General features: G+C 41.1%; 1 protein-coding gene across 4 annotated transcripts in view; it reads right to left on the bottom strand.

Moving 5' to 3' along the window:
- The window catches only part of EPS8 (epidermal growth factor receptor pathway substrate 8), a 140,169-nt gene extending 127,091 nt beyond the window's left edge, over positions 1 to 13,078 (bottom strand). For 2 of the 4 annotated variants that reach the window (XM_051618434.1, XM_051618426.1), the window contains exon 1: positions 12,441 to 12,731. The gene's annotated coding sequence lies outside the window, so the exon portion shown is untranslated. Of the gene's footprint in view, positions 1 to 12,440; positions 12,732 to 13,013 lie in introns of those variants that run through there. The other 2 variants (XM_051618442.1, XM_051618462.1) reach the window with 2 other exon arrangements.
- Between the last annotated feature and the right edge of the window lie 3,619 nt (positions 13,079 to 16,697).

Here is a 16,697-nt window from a genome sequence, read left to right as displayed (position 1 = left end):
ATTTAGTCTAACGATGGTAGCATTTTAAGACTTCTTTGTAGTTCAGACCCCAGTGACATGCCAGTGAGATGGAGTAATTCCTGAGGGCTGCAGAAGAACATTCAGGACTAAAGAGAGACAAGAAAGACCATTAGGTACTTCTAGATCCTCTCTCTTTTTCTCAAAAAGAGCCCTTTCATCTCAGATAAACAAAAGGTTTTTCTTCGTTTATTTGCTTTTGTGTCTGGAGTTAGACATTGTGCAGCAGAGTTTTCATGAAAACATAACACTAGTTTAAAATAGTATGCTCTTCAAACAAATGTCGTCTCACAATACAATGAATGCACCAAATAATAATAAAAAAATAATAAAAATTAAAAAAATAAGAATGGCAGCAAATTATTTAAAATTGTTTCCAAATGATGTAATTTTCTAGTAATAAAAGAAGCACACAAATTTTCTCAGGGTTTGTTTTGGTTTGGTTTTTTTGTTTGTTTTTTTTGTTGTGGGTTGCTGGTTTTTTGAGATTTTCGGCCTTGGTCTTACAAGCATTTAAGTTAAATAGCAGGAAAACAGACAAGTTGTCCCACTACTATCAGTGGAACAAGTAAGTATTTACAGATAGCAATTTTGATCCTGAATCAAGTCTCTCCTCTGCCATTGAGGCCAACGCCTTCACAAACACCACTACCAAGCATAAATAGTGAATTTTTCCAAAAGGGCTGAAGAATACCTTCAAACTGGTCAAGGTAGGTTTTAAGCAACTCTCAGCAATTTCTTAAATAAGTTTTTTGAAATTTCTGTTCACTACATCCAAAGAAGAGGGGAAAGACTTTTTGCTAAGCCACAAACATTTGAGTACTGCTGTACAGCAGAGCCTACACTCCATCAGATTCTCACTATGTGTACTGTAGCATTGTCTGGAAAAAACTGACTGCTGAAGACATTTATACACTGCCAGATGTGGTTTCCCTAGGCACGATAGTAGATCTAGATGAAAACAAAATGCACAGCTGTTGTAAAACTGGAAAGAAAATGAAAAACTATCTGCACAGAATACATACATATATTGTCCTAAAGGCACAAATGAGCACAAGCAAGGGAGGGCAAAATCCTTCGCTTTTTTTTCTTTTTTTCTTTTTTTCTGAGAAGCAATGACTTAGTGTATTTCTAGAAGCTCTAGGGGAAATGTGTGTCCAGAGTGGAGAGGGCACATTAAGACAGCAAATATTAATCACATATGGTTTCTAATCAGTGAATGCAACACTATCATCCCAATGCCTATTAAAAAAAAAAAAAAAAAAAGTTTCTGTACAACAGAAATGACCCTAAGCTCCAGATCTGCATAATTTTTAAGGTCAGTTGATCCCTGAGGGGATCACAGGGTAAGAACAGGGGAATATCTGGAAGTCTCTGCTATTTAAGTCATCCTGGCAACAACAGAACATTTCCTCATTACTGGAGGCAAGAGTTCCATGTAGGGGAGGCATGCGGGGAGCACATAAAGAGCAAGGTCATATGTAATATTACTATGCACTTTTCTTTATGTCCTAAAGAAGTCACTGCACTTAAGGTCTGTGAGGGAGGTTTTAATACCAAGGAGAACTTGCATCACTTGTGACACATTCTCACACAGTCTTGTGGATTCAATTTAGTAAATTGCCTGAACTGACATCTGCAAATCTTGTTCAGTAGCAGCCACAAGGGAGACACAACCATGAAGTAAGAGTTATTGCTGGCATTAATGGGAGTACTACCACAGCATGCATCTGGACATTCCAGTTGCTGTAGACCACCATCTCCATGGTCTAGGAGGTAGGAAGGCCCCAAGTCTCTCAAATGTCAAGGTGAACCTACACAAGAACCTCCCCAATGCTTCCATGGATTGCTCCCCTAGGGTAATACGGTCCTTAACTCTCAGAAACTCTTCTGCAACCATGTTCCTCAGTCTGCCGTGTGTGCCAAAATTTATTATGCAGAGAAGCATATAGTGGTTCAGAGAGAGACCTAATCTACAATTTTTAGAGTGAAGCCTGAAAAAAAAAAAAGTAGTACAGACTCCAAGATTATCTGCTTTTAGTCTGTGAGGGTTTGGGTGAAAAGGTCTATATGCAGAGAAAATCTATATTGCGTTTGCTGTGTGCCAAAAAATACTTAGATAAACATGAACAACAGTATCTAGAGGGTAGCAACACACAAATCAAACAGAATCACTACAAATTCACTAATGAACTTCATTAAAAATGCCAATGTTTGCCAGAGGGAGGCAAGTTTAAATTGTTCAGTCTATCACGGACAGAGAGAAAGGACAAGAAACCTTGGTTTATATTTTTCTGCCAGAAAAAGGCAGAGACTCTCCACCTTCATACACTCTGGAGGCTAAACAAGATGATGTAACGATCCCTTGTGGCTTTAAAAAGGTTTTATAGATTATCTGACTTAAAATAGAAACAATCTAGCCATGGCAGCAAGGATTTCTGTCCTCAGCCAAGAGGCATGGAGTCCACTGTGTCCCATGCAACTGTAGCCTGCTTCTGATGCTGGGAGAGTAAAACTAAAATTGGCTTGGATATGCCCGCCCTCTCCTGACATCTCTGCTTTAGGCATTCCTCTGAACAACTTCACTCAGAGCCTGTAACCATACAATACTTGACAGAGATCACACTGTCATGGTCCCAATGAGGACCCAAATTCATTAAGTGAACCAATATATGCATTGCCTTTTTGTTCCCTTTTCAACTACAAGGCCAAAAGAGGAAGTACTGGAGAGACATGTTGTCATCTCATCAATGGAGCTGCTTCTTGTCAGCTACAGCATTGTTCAACTCGTCACAAGTACAAGGAAAACAATATAACACAGCAAACATCACCAACTTGTATAAATGGCCTAGAAGTCCACTGGAAGTCACTTAATTTCATGAGCCAGCCAGTACATGAAAACAGGAATCAGGTTACTTTGTTCATACGTTTTGACAACGACCATTTCATTTCATTTATTACGATAATTCACAAAGCACCATAAAATACAGTGTAGAATCTCTTCTAAAAATAATTGCAGTCTAGTAATGCAAGATCTCATTGAAGCACACCATTAATTCCTTGACAGTTAGGGAACGAGCCACACACTTTGTGCAAATCAAAGATTAGCAAGGTTTCAACACACACACACTTAAAACATGCAAGGAGCAAACCTTATTAAAATAGCATTTCATATTATACTTTAAAATTATGGCCCCTTAGGCGGATTTTCTGTACTTCAAAAGATAGCTATTATACTATGATATATTACAGTCTAGTATAACAGAAAAAAAAATTCCTGTAAAATTGCTGTACCGCTGTATGCAGGGAGCAGAAAACAGTTGCTCTTTCCTGCAGCCCTCAAGAAAAAACAGACTTTTATTTAAAATGAGGTGTCATCAGTCTCACACAATAAAGGGAGAACAGCTTTAATACAATGGTACGAATTGTCATCCACATTGCTACTGAAAATATTTTGAGCAGCCAAAGCAACACTTTCTGAACTTAACCATCCAGCACCTGGGACATCTCCATACAGGCCTCAGTGTTACATTGCCTACCTCCATGTGTTTCACTTAATCTGCTTCTATTTCTATGCAGAAAGACTTTGTGGTTGTATGCTTTATGGTTGTGTTTAAAGTATGATTTCACTAAAATTAAAAAAAAAAAAAACACAAAACACCACCCAAAAAAAAGAAGGCTGCTGCCTTTTCTTCTTGCTGTTCACTAATGTTCAAAGTTGTCTGAAAATTTACTTATACATAAGCATAAAAGACTAAAACAGTTCCCCGCTTTGCATCATTTCTTGTTTAGAAGCCCTTACAGTGCAGCCACTATGAAATCCTTTTGCCCACGGTCCAAATTCACGTGATCTCTCAGATGTGTTAACTGATTTAGGTCCTCATAATTAGAACTGATCCAGAAGCTACTAGAAAACATCTCTAGCAATCTAAATAAGCTTTATTGTAGATATTAAGATACAATTAGAAACAGATCACTTGTTACAGGCAGTTTGACAGCCCAACTTAGTAAACTAGAACCCCCATAAAAATAACCAGAAATATATAACAATATTCAAATTGAGACCTCATAAGGAGCAATTAAGAATGTTGAAAGAACTCACAGAAGGTGTTGTGTTCTTGTAACTTTTCCATCTTATCTCAGATGTTTACAGTAAAAAGAACAGAGAAGTTTTCTTCAAAGCACAAGTATTATCAATCCTCTCCAACATTCCAGCAGCACAACATTCTTCTTATAATGTGACCAAGTAACCCCCTCAGATCCTTCAGAGATGTTAGCAGAATAATTGTTCCTCCTCAGTGTTCTTTTGTTATTTTTTTTCCTTACCCTCATTAATTCTGGATTTTTACCAAAACAGAACTCCCCTGTATTTATTTTATTTTAGGTTAAAGTTTTACAATTAAATTGTACATTACAGCTAAATCGAATTATTTTCACCGTGGATAAATTATCCATCCTCTAAGTCTTCAGTTTAATTTTGCCCCTCTCATTTTGCTAACCAGAAGAGAAATGAATCTATCTTCAAGCCTGTTGGAATCAATCTTTTCTCTTTCTCACAATTTTTAAGTCAGAGGCTTAAAAAGTGTTCATATCCTCTTTTAACAAGCTGGTTATGCGAGATAAGCACAAGAACATTAATAAAAATAGCTCAGCAGTAAGTCATGGGTGTTTTACAAAAGTAGACCTAAGAAAAAATCCTAAAGGCTAATTGTGATTTATACCATGTCTCTTTTGCTATACTACCAATTACCAATCATCTCTAAAAGATCCCTTCTTTTACATGACAATGTCACAAATGTAACTGCTGTCAGCACATTCCTAATCAGGTGAGACACTGCACAGCACAGACCTCCCCCCAGATAGCCCTGTGATTAGGAAAGACTTGCAAACTGCAGAAGAGGTTTTATTCTTTCCCTGTTGTGGACTTGTTATTTTTCCTTTTGGTATTTTTTTCTTTTTTTCTTTTAAAGAAGTCCTTTATAAAAAGCTTTCAAAGCTGGAAGTGCAGCTTCTCTAATCTATACTCTCCCACACACTGTACCTCACCATCATTTTTACCACCACTCTCAGTGTCTCCAGTGTTCACAAAACTGTATCTAGAACAATAGTAATACAACCACTTGCACTGAAACGTTTATTATTGCAATTAAAACAAAGCAGCTGGTGGTAATAATAACAACACTTAGCCTTTATATGGTGCTTTATATCTTCAAAAGGCTGTATAAACATTTGCTAATTAAGTCTCATGGATCTCCCGAGAGATATATTCAGTAAGACGTACACTGAACAGACTTTTAAAGTGTATATTAGACACCTCACTCACATAGGGAAAACAAATGCCTATGCACACTCTAACACCTCCTATTCAGGTCCTCAGCTCTGGAACCGCTTGAAGTGAGCTTAAAATTATTGCCTAGAAAAAATACACAGTGTCAAACCTTTAGAGAAGACATTATTTTTAAAACCCTATCCCACAAAGACTTGACTATCCATGTAATTTCAAAGACGATATGTCCCACTGAGATCAATGGATGTGAAATGCATTTCAGAAGACACTGGAATAAAGACTAATGACACAAAAGGGGAAAAATAGTTGGTCTGTGAACAAGAAAAAGATGTTTTCCAAGAAGTGATGTAAGTGCACTCCGTAAAGCTAGACATGGACAGCTATGCACAACTGAAGAGTGAAGCAAAACAAAAAGGGTAGGGAAAACTTAGGGGATAAAGAAAGAAACAAAGAAAGAATGAAAGAAGAACAGGCGACTAAAGTTTCATCAAGACTCAAGAGTAGTATGGACTAGAGCATGGAACATGGTAAGAAACATGGGCTTGACTTGGGCAAGCGGAGAAGGAAAACATTAAGAGGTCACCCAGGGGTCAGGTTGAACAGGCAGAAGAACTGAGACCAAAGCTGAAGGTAAGGTTCAAAACACAGTAGTGCTTTATCACAGGATAAAGGAGCAGCCATAAGAAGGGAAAACAGTGACTGCAACAGAGAAGCTGTGTTTGTATCTCGACAGAGATAGGACATTCGTCACACAGGGGTGACTTACCTAATGGACACTAAGTTACAAAGTCCAGATTCCTCACTCCGTCCTGCCCCCTGTAAGCGAGATAGCACTGAGATGGTAATTACCAGATAGCCTGGATTTATTAGCCATAACGAAGTTTGCAGTTAAAACAGAAACAGACTCCACCCTCCTACCCTCCCACTCTCTGCCTTCACCCCTGGACAATTCTTTATCCTTAAATACAAGGAGAGAAGGAAATAGAAGAGATGAAACATTACACTGAGGTTGCAAGAGCATGGGAAGAATTGCAAAGCAATAATACTATAAGCGGAACAAAGAGTAGTTCCACTTTGGGAAAAGTGAGTCTGAGACGACACTGAGGTGACAAAAGAAAAAAACCTGCATTTAAATACACAGCCTGTCACCCAATTCTGAATGTGAAACATAGATGTATATTTATATCTCCAATTGAACGCAGTATAATGCGCTGTCCGACTTCTCAAAACATGTTGTGCAAAGCTGTGAATTACTTTAGAGGCACATCTATAAATGGCTGACTTTTCCATGCCATTTTTTAAATGGCAGTGAAGATTATCAAGCTGAATTTCATTACAGCTTGAGATCACAAACTCATCATGATGTAACTCAATTCCATTGCATAGCCGTTGCTATATCATTGTTATATGCACCCAGTTACAGTGAGGAACTCAACATGTGAGATGAATGTCTCACTCTTTGTACAAAGGTCTCACATTCATATGCTCTGAGTAATAGAACTGCACATTCAAAATATTTTTATGATGTACACTGGGATTCTCACAGGCACTTAACTCTTAACAAACGGATGCATCAACCACATATCTAACTCCCTGAAACACCAAGTATGAAATCCTTTATGGATTAGCTGGATTTATGGAAAAAGCTTTCTCAAGGGTAATCACTCTAAATTATATTTTAGACTGGAAACAAATAAACCTTTAATTCAGAAAACAGAGAAGACAACACCTCAGACACACTGAGGAAGCAAACAAAAAGAGCAGTGGCATTAGAAGAAGCAAGAGTACATCAGAACAAAGAGTAGAGTCCTCAATCATCATCAAAGAAGCATTCAGAGGTCTAAATTAACAGTAAGCCCTCTCAGTCACCCCAGAATGAAAGAAAATGCTCATGAACTAAAGTGCACCTTTCAGGTGCAAGACACTAGGAGAACTAAGTAAACAAATCCCAGCAATGTCAAATTCTACCAAAAGTTAAGACATTTATAAAATTGAGATAATCTTGTCTCTTACCAGGCATCTGTGAGTATTGAAGGACAGGCTTCTGTGATGTCATGTATATCTCATGTTTTTAGGTCAAGTTTTATGCAACTGATTTGGGGGGCATGTTAAATATATGTCCTTTCCCAATGGATCTGGATCTACGCTATTGAGCAGCAAAAAAGTACTGCTAGTATCTCACTTTCAGCTTCTATTAGCACTTGAGCGAGTTTCTGGAAGGCAAAGGGGAGGAGAAAGGAGTACTGATGGGAGAAGCAGTAAGCCTAGTGCCTGCTGTTCTACTTGGTCGAACCTTTAAAAATACTTTTATATGCAGGAGCAGAAATCAAAGTAATACACACAAATCCCCATGAGTCATCCCTTTATTTTCCAGTTGAAAATATTCCTGAGCTACAGACTTCAAGGCTCATAGCGATACTCCTGCAGTAGGTTAAGTCTGAAGCATCCAGGAGCAAAAGCAAATCACAGCCCCCTGCCCCAAGAACCAGCTATGGCAGCTTCACAAATAAGTCGCTAAATACAGTTCCATGAGTTTACATGGAAGGCTTGAAAGAAGTCAGATGCTCCCTTACCTGCAGGGGTAATCTATAAAATCCAGAAAATCCATAAGAGGTAACATTCTGGATTATTAAAAGATAAATCCTCCATCTCGTGCAAAATCAATGTATTTTTGAGAACTAAAAAATAAAGGTACCAGTACAAAGCCTACTTTGATTACTGAACATCCATAACATCTACTCTCACTCAACAGATACCATTCTTAAAAAGCAAGTTTTTTCTAAATTTTGTTTTGGAATGCCCAAAGCCTTCACAGTATCAAAGGACTCCAATTTTTATAGCAGGTTTGGAGGTTTTTTTCCTTTGTAATTTTATAGAAAACTTAACAATTTCCATGGTTGGTCAAAATGCCAACTTGAGTTAAGTTTTAAGAACAAATGTAAGTAGAATTCCCTGTCACATCATCAGTAATGACAATTCTGTCATGCATCAGAAAATTATACAACAGAAAACCCCACAGAAAAGGATATCTTATGGAGGTGTACAATTTCCACAGAAAATACTAACTTTGCACCTTTGAAGTTAGAGACATTGATTAACTTTATCTACCCAGAATGCATACGGTTGGTAAGGTCTATTCAGAAAAAAGACAAAGGAAATAAACGCAAATAACAGTAATCTGCTATTTCCACTTTTTATCTCAAACCTATGGAGATTCACAACATGGGTAACTATAATTACCTAGACAGTGGCATAGAGAAGGAGGGGAAGAAAGGATTCGAAGTGTTCAACTAGTAGCATTCAAGGCCCTGAGTTGGCTAACATTTAAAAATGTTACTAAAACTGACAGTAAAGAATAAAATCAAAAGCATGTGTTAGTGATTGCAGGCTCATGGTCACAGCTCGAAATGAAAGCAGGCCCTCAAAGGCTAATCCTAGCAATGTTTCCATTTGTAACTGACTCATTTGTTATCCCTCAGTGTCCATGACACGCAATTAAAAACAACAACAAAAAAACCCACAACAAAACTAACAAAAAACCCAAGCCCTCCCCACAAAAGAGATGAGAAAGTTGCTTCTTCCTACATCATCATGGTCTTTCCAAGTAGGCTGTGACTAATCTCACCAGGCAATAAGCGGAACTGTGCAGGATCTCTGAATATCAAATGCTATAAAAGACACCTTGTCTTTTCATTTCAGGGAATGCTGAGCTCTGGTTTGTAAACAGTTGTGCAAAGGCTACATACTCACTGAGTAGTCCCACTAAGTTAGATTAAACTTTAAATTACTGTAAATAACCAAGCTTTATATAGGGCACAACAGGGAGAAACTCAGTAGTCACTCAGAACTGCAGCAACTGCTGAACTTCCCAGCAAAATGTAAAAATCAGATGAAGGCCATTCTCTTACTTGAGACCTAGGGTGGGAAACTGAAATGCCTTGGCTTCAGGATTAAATCCAGATCTGTACAAAACTATGAGAAAATCAGTGTGTTGGATGAATAAATAAAGGGATGAATCAGAGCCTAACTCCGAAGTTCAGATAAAATTCTCCCTGAAAGAAAGAATTCTAGTTTCTGGTAATGCAAAACATTTAATATTGGAAAAAGTAGAGGACCAGCACTGAAAAAAACAAGAAGCTAGCCTCTTAGTTTCCACCCCCCCCAATTTGAAAATTCAATGTATGTAACTGCACTCTTAGTTTAGTTACAGATGGTATTTTAAGTGACTTACAGTCTTAGGAGATATTGTGTAAGTATGGCCTTACTAGGAGGAAAAAGGGTGTTTCAGGCATCATTCTGTTCTCTGTACCACAAAACAAATAGTGAGGCTTCAAAACCACTTAGAAGCCATCAAGTCATGAGCTGTTCAGTAGCCTCCTTGGGAACCAGCTTAGGACTAGAATGGTGAAAACTGTAAATCCCTATGGACAAAGGGGACATAGAACCAGATGCTGTTAAGCGAGAAAGTAAGAAGGAATCCTGGTTTCAAAGGAAATGCGAGAAACAGACCTATCCACGTGCAGAAAAACACACACAAACAAAGCACCTTTCCAAGTTATCTTTGAATGGAGATACTAGGATCAGGCCATGCACATTATACCAAAAGTAATGAAGCTCCAAGCTGTTAAATGTCTTTTCTTTCTGGCCCCTAGCCCCACAGCAAAGAGAGGAATCTGGAGGGGTCACAGACCAAAGGGCTCCATTTTTTTATCTGGCACAGCTGCAAGCTGCGTCTTCAAGAAAAATCTCATACCTTTGACCAGTCATTCAACATTCAAGAAGACTGGATGATGCAGGAATTGTCATTAAGAGTTTAAGAGGAGCAAGTGCTAGACACTGAAATCAAAGCTAGCAAGCACTTTGCTAGTGCAGTCTTCATTGTGTGCACTTGAAGTCTTCCGTTATCTCATTGCAGTAGCTGAAGAGAAAGATTCTTACATATTTAATCTATTTTGACCCTTAGGGCACCAATTATTTGACTTCAGATGTGTAAAGTTTAATAAGCTTTCACCCAGAGGAAAAAAATGCAGTAGTTAATGCGAGTGATTTGCCATTTACAACTATGGATGGAAAGAACATGAATCATATTTCACTAATTCAGTTGTCACCAAGTGCAAAACTCCTGCATTATTTTTCCATCTGTGCATTTCACAGAGGAAGTAAGTACCTTTAGATCAACCTTGCACTCTGTACTACCACTATATACTACCTGGCACCTAATCACAGAATCACAGAACTATTCAGGTTGGAAAAGGCCCTTGGTATCACTGAGCCAAACCATCGTCCCTACTCTATAAAGTTCTCCCAATCACTACTGAGTGTTGCTGCTTGTGGGGTGTTACCTGCCTCCCATTAGACCTAATGGGATGCTTTGGCTGCTTTCAAAATTACACACAATCAGAAACATTCATTCTGAGCTATCAGAAGGCATAACTCAATACTGCAGTCGTTACGAGTATGTGACAAAACAAGATAGTTGGACAATTTAGATCCAAAGTCACTTATATTTCCACAGCCTCCCCCAGTAAAAGGCAGACCCAGCCCCAGCCTGCTTCGGTGGAGCCTGGAGCACAGTATCTCATTACCTGGTGATACCCATATGCTAATAATGCTACACTCACTGTGAATCCAGATGAGATATGCTGCATCTCCTTTACACCTTGGAAACCCTGTAAGCTCTTTGCAATCCCCAATGCTTACTAAGAAGAAAAGATCAGCTCATCTCAAGCCTTGTCTATGAGAGCACCACCACTCAGAGAGGCAGGGTTGCAGTATTTCCATGAGTACTCCATGGAAAAGAGAGGGGTCACACAATGCTGATTCAGTATTTCCAGTTGCTATCAACAAAAATGGTCATTTTTATGTTGTCCCAATGTAAGCAAATTTTGTAGCTGACATTTAGACATTGCACAATCACAAATGAGAAGAAAGATGATCAACAGGAAGGGAGGAGGACCACGTTTTTGATGACGATGAAGACGCACAATTAAGACACACAAAATTCATCGTTTGGTTAATACTTCAGCAGACACAACATAGAGCAATCATAGTTTTATCTTCAGACTTCACTTTAAGTAAACAAAACAGACTCCACCAAAGGTTCTACTGATGCATCTCTGTAACTCTGGAGGGGTACAAGATGCACAAGCCAACACAAAGCACAGTTTCTGAGTGGGAGGGTTGATTCCCAAACAACACCCTTAAGAAAAACTTGTTCCACCCTTCTTGTATTACTGGCTTGAAACTAGGGTTTAGTGTAAGCTGCAGTATCTCACTTTTCATGGATACAACACATGTTCTGAGGTTATGTGGGGTGGGGAGTGGGGAAGGAGCACCTTAGATCATGCTGCAGAATGCCACAAGCCTGATTTCCATTGTGTGCCCAGGTCACCTTTCATGCACCGGCCCGATGCACAAGGGTGTGCACATCATGGTGATCAGAGGGGCAAAAAGAGGAAGAAAGCCAGGGAAAGTTAGCAGATAGAGGGAACGGGCTGAACAGCTGAGAAGGAAAACAACAGGACAGATCATGGAAGAAACATAGGCAGGCAACAAGATTATCCCACCCGTCAGCTAGTACCAGTACGTGCTACCTTTGGAAAAGCCAGCTTAACCGCCGGGGAAAAGCCACCAGAATAAGGACAGCCAGCCAAGTCACCTGGTAGCAGGTGAGGCAGCAGCGGCAGGAGGGGAGCACCGGCATGGACGTTGCCTTTCCCGGGCAGCAGCGGGATCCTCACCCCGCCGCCGGGGAGCCCGGCGGGCAAGGTGCGAGCAGGTGTGGCGGCGGCCGCTCGCCTTACGGCGAGGGGGGAGAGAAATATACGTACACCTATACATACACACACGGAAAGCTACGTGCATATAAAGCTACGGCGGCGGGGAAAGGCTGCCAACAGTAAGCACCGTCCCTAGCCGCTCCGGAGCCGTGCACAGCCCGGAGAACCTGGGAGGGAGTTTTCCAGCAGCCCCTGCCCGAGCGGAGAGAGGTGGCGGGACCGGGGAGAGGCTGGGGATAATGTCCCGCAATTCGCCATGTTACGAAGCCGGGAGGTTGCCCGACCGGCTTTTAGGGATCCGGAACAAAAGGGGGGGCTCGGCGACTGGGGGAAATCCCGCCCCGCCAGCCCCTTACCTTCCCGGGCGTCCTCCTCCCGCGGCCCCGCCGTGCAGCTCCCACAGCGGGGACGGGCGACGGCAGCCGGGCTCCGCGCAGGGAAGCCGGGGCTCCGCGCCGCCAGGCTCCGGGCACGGGCAGGCGCGGGGTCTCAGCTCCAGGCTGCCAACAAAGTGCCGGAGCGGCGCGGGGAAGGTGCCGGGCAGCGGCGGAACCGAGCGGAGCGGCGCGGAGCTCCCTCTGCCGGCCCCCGCCCCGCCCCGGCCCCAGTCCGCGACCGGGGCGGGCCGGGCCCGTGGCGGGGCGGTGAGGAGCTCCGTGGAATCCCCCGCGGAACAGGCGGTGCTGCCGCCCAGCACCATGCGGGCTGTGCCGGGGCTGCGGGGCCGCCTCTCCTCTCCCCCCGTGTTGAGCTGTTGACAGGGCACTGGCGAAATGCGAAGGCACTCAGAGAAGCTCCCCGGAGCTGGGCTGAAATACGGGAGTTGCTCACAGTGGTCGTAAGCGTTCGCAAAAAAATTAAAATAAAATTAAAAAAACAAAACAAACAAACAAAAATAACACAAAGCAAAAAGCCACACAAAAACCTACCAAGACTCCAAAGCAAAATCCTCTACAGAGGAAGTAGGTGTATCTAAACCGCCATTGGAACGAGTCAGCTATGAGAACAAAAGTCTCCCGTCCTCACTCGAAATCCCGGATGAAATCTCCCAGCTGTTTATGTTGTTTCCATCTGGCACCACATTCCTCCTGACCCTGACAACTTACACGTGGCTTTCACGCAGCACAGGGGAATAGTCCCATGCACAGATACTCTTGGCATGCTTACAGGTAGCCAAAGTCCTGACACTACGCTGTTGCCACTGTCGTGGTTTTTATAATGAGCCACTTCCACTCCTAAAATCGGGTACTTCCCTGAGAACCTCAGTTTTCACCGATTTCACTTTCAAATAAGTTTTTGTGACTCCAGAGAAAAGCCAGAAAACATAAATCTTTCAACAGCATCACACATGGAAAAAAAAAACAACAAACCAAACACAAAAACCCTTCAGGTACTATGTAGGAGAGCTAATCTGATTTTTGAGGTTCTGCTCTTGATTATTGATAGGATTTAATTGCAAATCCTGAAAGACTTACAAACCTGCTTAATTATTTTCCTGAGACTCCTTCCAGGCTTCACCAAGATTCCTTGTGAAGACCAAATCAGATCTAGACCAAACAGGCAGCCACTTCCAGGATTCCAGGATTGGGCCACGTTTATGCAAACATAGCAACAGGTCCTTCGTGCTACAAAGTTTCTTTGATTTCAAGCCCTCTTCAAGAAACCAGCAGAGGAAAAGTATAAAGAAATGATAGAGCAGCTGCTTGCTGAAATTTCCACTCAGTTCCAAGAAATGAAACTTGGCTGGTCCTTTCTTTTTATAACACTCTGTGACTCATTTGCAGAGGCAGGTGAAGTCAGAGCCATCACTGCCAGAGTCGTGCCCCTGATGGCTTCTCCAGGAAGGACACAGGTTTTTCCCCAACCATTTTTAAAAAAGAAGAAAGGAAGACATTGCTTGGCTACTGCTTGCAGCAGTTTGTTTGCTGAATCTCCTCTCAAGTGGCACTAAACCATCCTTGACCTGGTGTTTTCTAGCAAAGCTTCCCAAGAAAAGTGTCTGAGCTCTGGAAATTGTGTTATTTTGCCAGGCTCCCAGGCAGGTTCAGAGCTGAAGGCAGCAGGCAGAGATGAGGCTCACTTGCAGGCTCCCATGAACCAGACAGGAGAGAGTAACCTGAGCTTGCAGAACAAGCAGGGAGAGGTGGGGCCTCACTCCACCATTGCTTAGGAGTTCACCTTAACCCTGCTTCAAAAAAACACCAACCAACCAAGCAAAGCTAAGAGAAACAGAAAAGCAATTCAGGTACCTTCCCCTTCCTGGCTCTGAGTTGGCAAAGCCCCTTGTCACGCTGCATCTTCTTCTAATGGTTCTCTCTCTGCTACTTTTTCTGGTCTGGAGGCCCCCCCACAAAACAGGAAAGGGCAAAAATCTTGTGAAATAATAGGGGGACGAGAGTGTTGATTCCACTGTTACATACTGAAACAAGCAATGAAATGCACAGATCCCATACACTTATCTTGTTAACGTGAAGTTTGTTTTCAACAAACTGTCAAACCTTGAAAAATCAGATAACAGAGAGGTCACCTAGGTCATTCTTCTGAATGAACAGTTAGAGGAACACTGACATCTAAACTGACATTTCCAAGCTATTCATGCTAGCTGCCATACACATGCTCCCTAGGTAAATAATAATTATAATTTCTATATAAAATTGCTTGCCCCATGAAAGGCAGAAAGTAATATGATAAATTCTATTAAAGAAAAGTTTGGGGACTGCTTCAGTCCTTGGCAAGGATAAACAGTGCCTCTCTTGCCCCTTCTTTCCTGGATAGCAGCCCAAGACCACCCCCTGCTCCAATTCCCTTTAACAAAGGACAGAAGACAAATGCAGAAGACCTCTGTGGGCTGATACTTTTGTTAGTTTTTATTTGGGAAAAAAATATTTTAAAAGAACAGAGATAATAAAGAGGAACACGGAAAGAAAGTGGGATGTGAAGATGAGGAAAGAGAAAACAGAAGAATAACTTGGAGAGAAAAAAATTTGGGGAAGAAAAAGTTCTATTTCTATGCTGTATCAACTTTTCTTTTAGGATGTGTACAGTAAATATGGACATTGATGAAATTATTTTATAGGACTTTGAATCTAGTATTTCTGAAGATAAGAAACCAAAACATTGTAACACAGGGGATGAAGAAGACATTTCATCAATGTTTTTCTGTTTGGGGAAAAAACAAAAGTCGCCAAACGATTTCCTCGTGTTGTAGAAAAGCCTACAGACACTTTCCACACTGGGAACCTGCAGAAAGACTTAACACACGATGAACAGCTTACACAGCTGTCTGGCAGACTCAGCAGAGTCTGTTGGCTGACACCCCCCCCCCCCCACTTCCTGCATGGAATTTGGCCAAACGCTGCAGCCCCATCCAGTTGCAATCTCCTTTGCAGGTGTACCAGCCCTGGAAGGCACCGCGTGGGGAACAAACCTGCAGCCCCGTGGGGAGCACTGTTGTTGAGGCTGGACTGCAAATAGATGGGCAAGCATTCAGTTTGTGGAATATTGGCTGCAGTGAGCCTGGGGAGTTAAGATTAACTGCTTGATACTGGAATTTCCACTCATTGAAAACAGACACTATTTTATCCATAGAGTTTTGGGGAAAAAATACACAAAGCAGGTCTGATTTATTTTATTTTTTCATTCTAAAGCACATGCAGCTACAGTGAGAAAGAGCAGGATTTTTCCTGATTTGAGGTCATAAAAATGTGAGATTAATCCAGAGGAATCCACAGCAAATGAGAGAAATAAGAGACTAGCCATTAGTCCATGCTCCTCCTTTCTTAATGCTATTGAGAAAGCTCAAAAAAGAAAAGAAGGAATCCCAAATGGGGAAACTATTTATTTGCTGCTTAGGTAAAATTATAGAAAATTTTTTGCATAAATGCTAAATGTGGTCCTGTGTAGAAGACAAGACAGGCCAGAAGATGTGAAGAATAAAGACAGACATTCTTCTAGTCCCTATGTAATTTTTACTCTGATTGGGAGCTTCTTTGGGGTGTGTCTGTTTTCAAAATATCCTGCTTAAATGTGTTGTCCTTTGTGCCATAATAGATGGTTTGGTTTTGGTTGTTTGGTTGTTTTGGGGTTTTTTATGTTGTTTTTGTTTGTTTCTTTTTTTCCCAAAAATATTTTAATTAGAAACTAAGTGAATATAGTTGTCCTAAACTCAGATTTAATATTTGAGTAATAAATCTATTAATAACATAATGGCCTGAAAACTGGTGAGATGGATTTGTTCTAAACATGTTGGGCAGCTTTGATAAACTAAATCAATTAGGAATCTGTGGTCTGCTATCAAAAATTAGCTTTGGACAGACCCTCAGATGTACTTGGGTTTGTTATTCTCCTCCTCCCCAGAAAATGAAATATGAACTAAAATTATTAACAAAGCTAATCTCTCCCCATAGGCTTTGAAACATTAAGAAGCAGTTAGTCAATTCCTTTATTGGAGAGCTTGTGCTTAGTTGATTAATAGGAAATTACAAAAGCTACTTGCTTTTTTTAATAGCCTGGTTCAGGCAAACTAAGTAAAGTAGACCAGAGAACTTGATCTAAACCTGAAAAGGAAGGGTTTGTAACTCTCTCCTCACAGAAACCAAACTCCAGATTCAGTT

Source organism: Apus apus, chromosome 1 (genome assembly GCF_020740795.1).
Source record: "Apus apus isolate bApuApu2 chromosome 1, bApuApu2.pri.cur, whole genome shotgun sequence".
Lineage (NCBI taxonomy): Eukaryota > Metazoa > Chordata > Aves > Apodiformes > Apodidae > Apus > Apus apus.
This window is presented reverse-complemented; position numbering and strand designations above follow the sequence as displayed.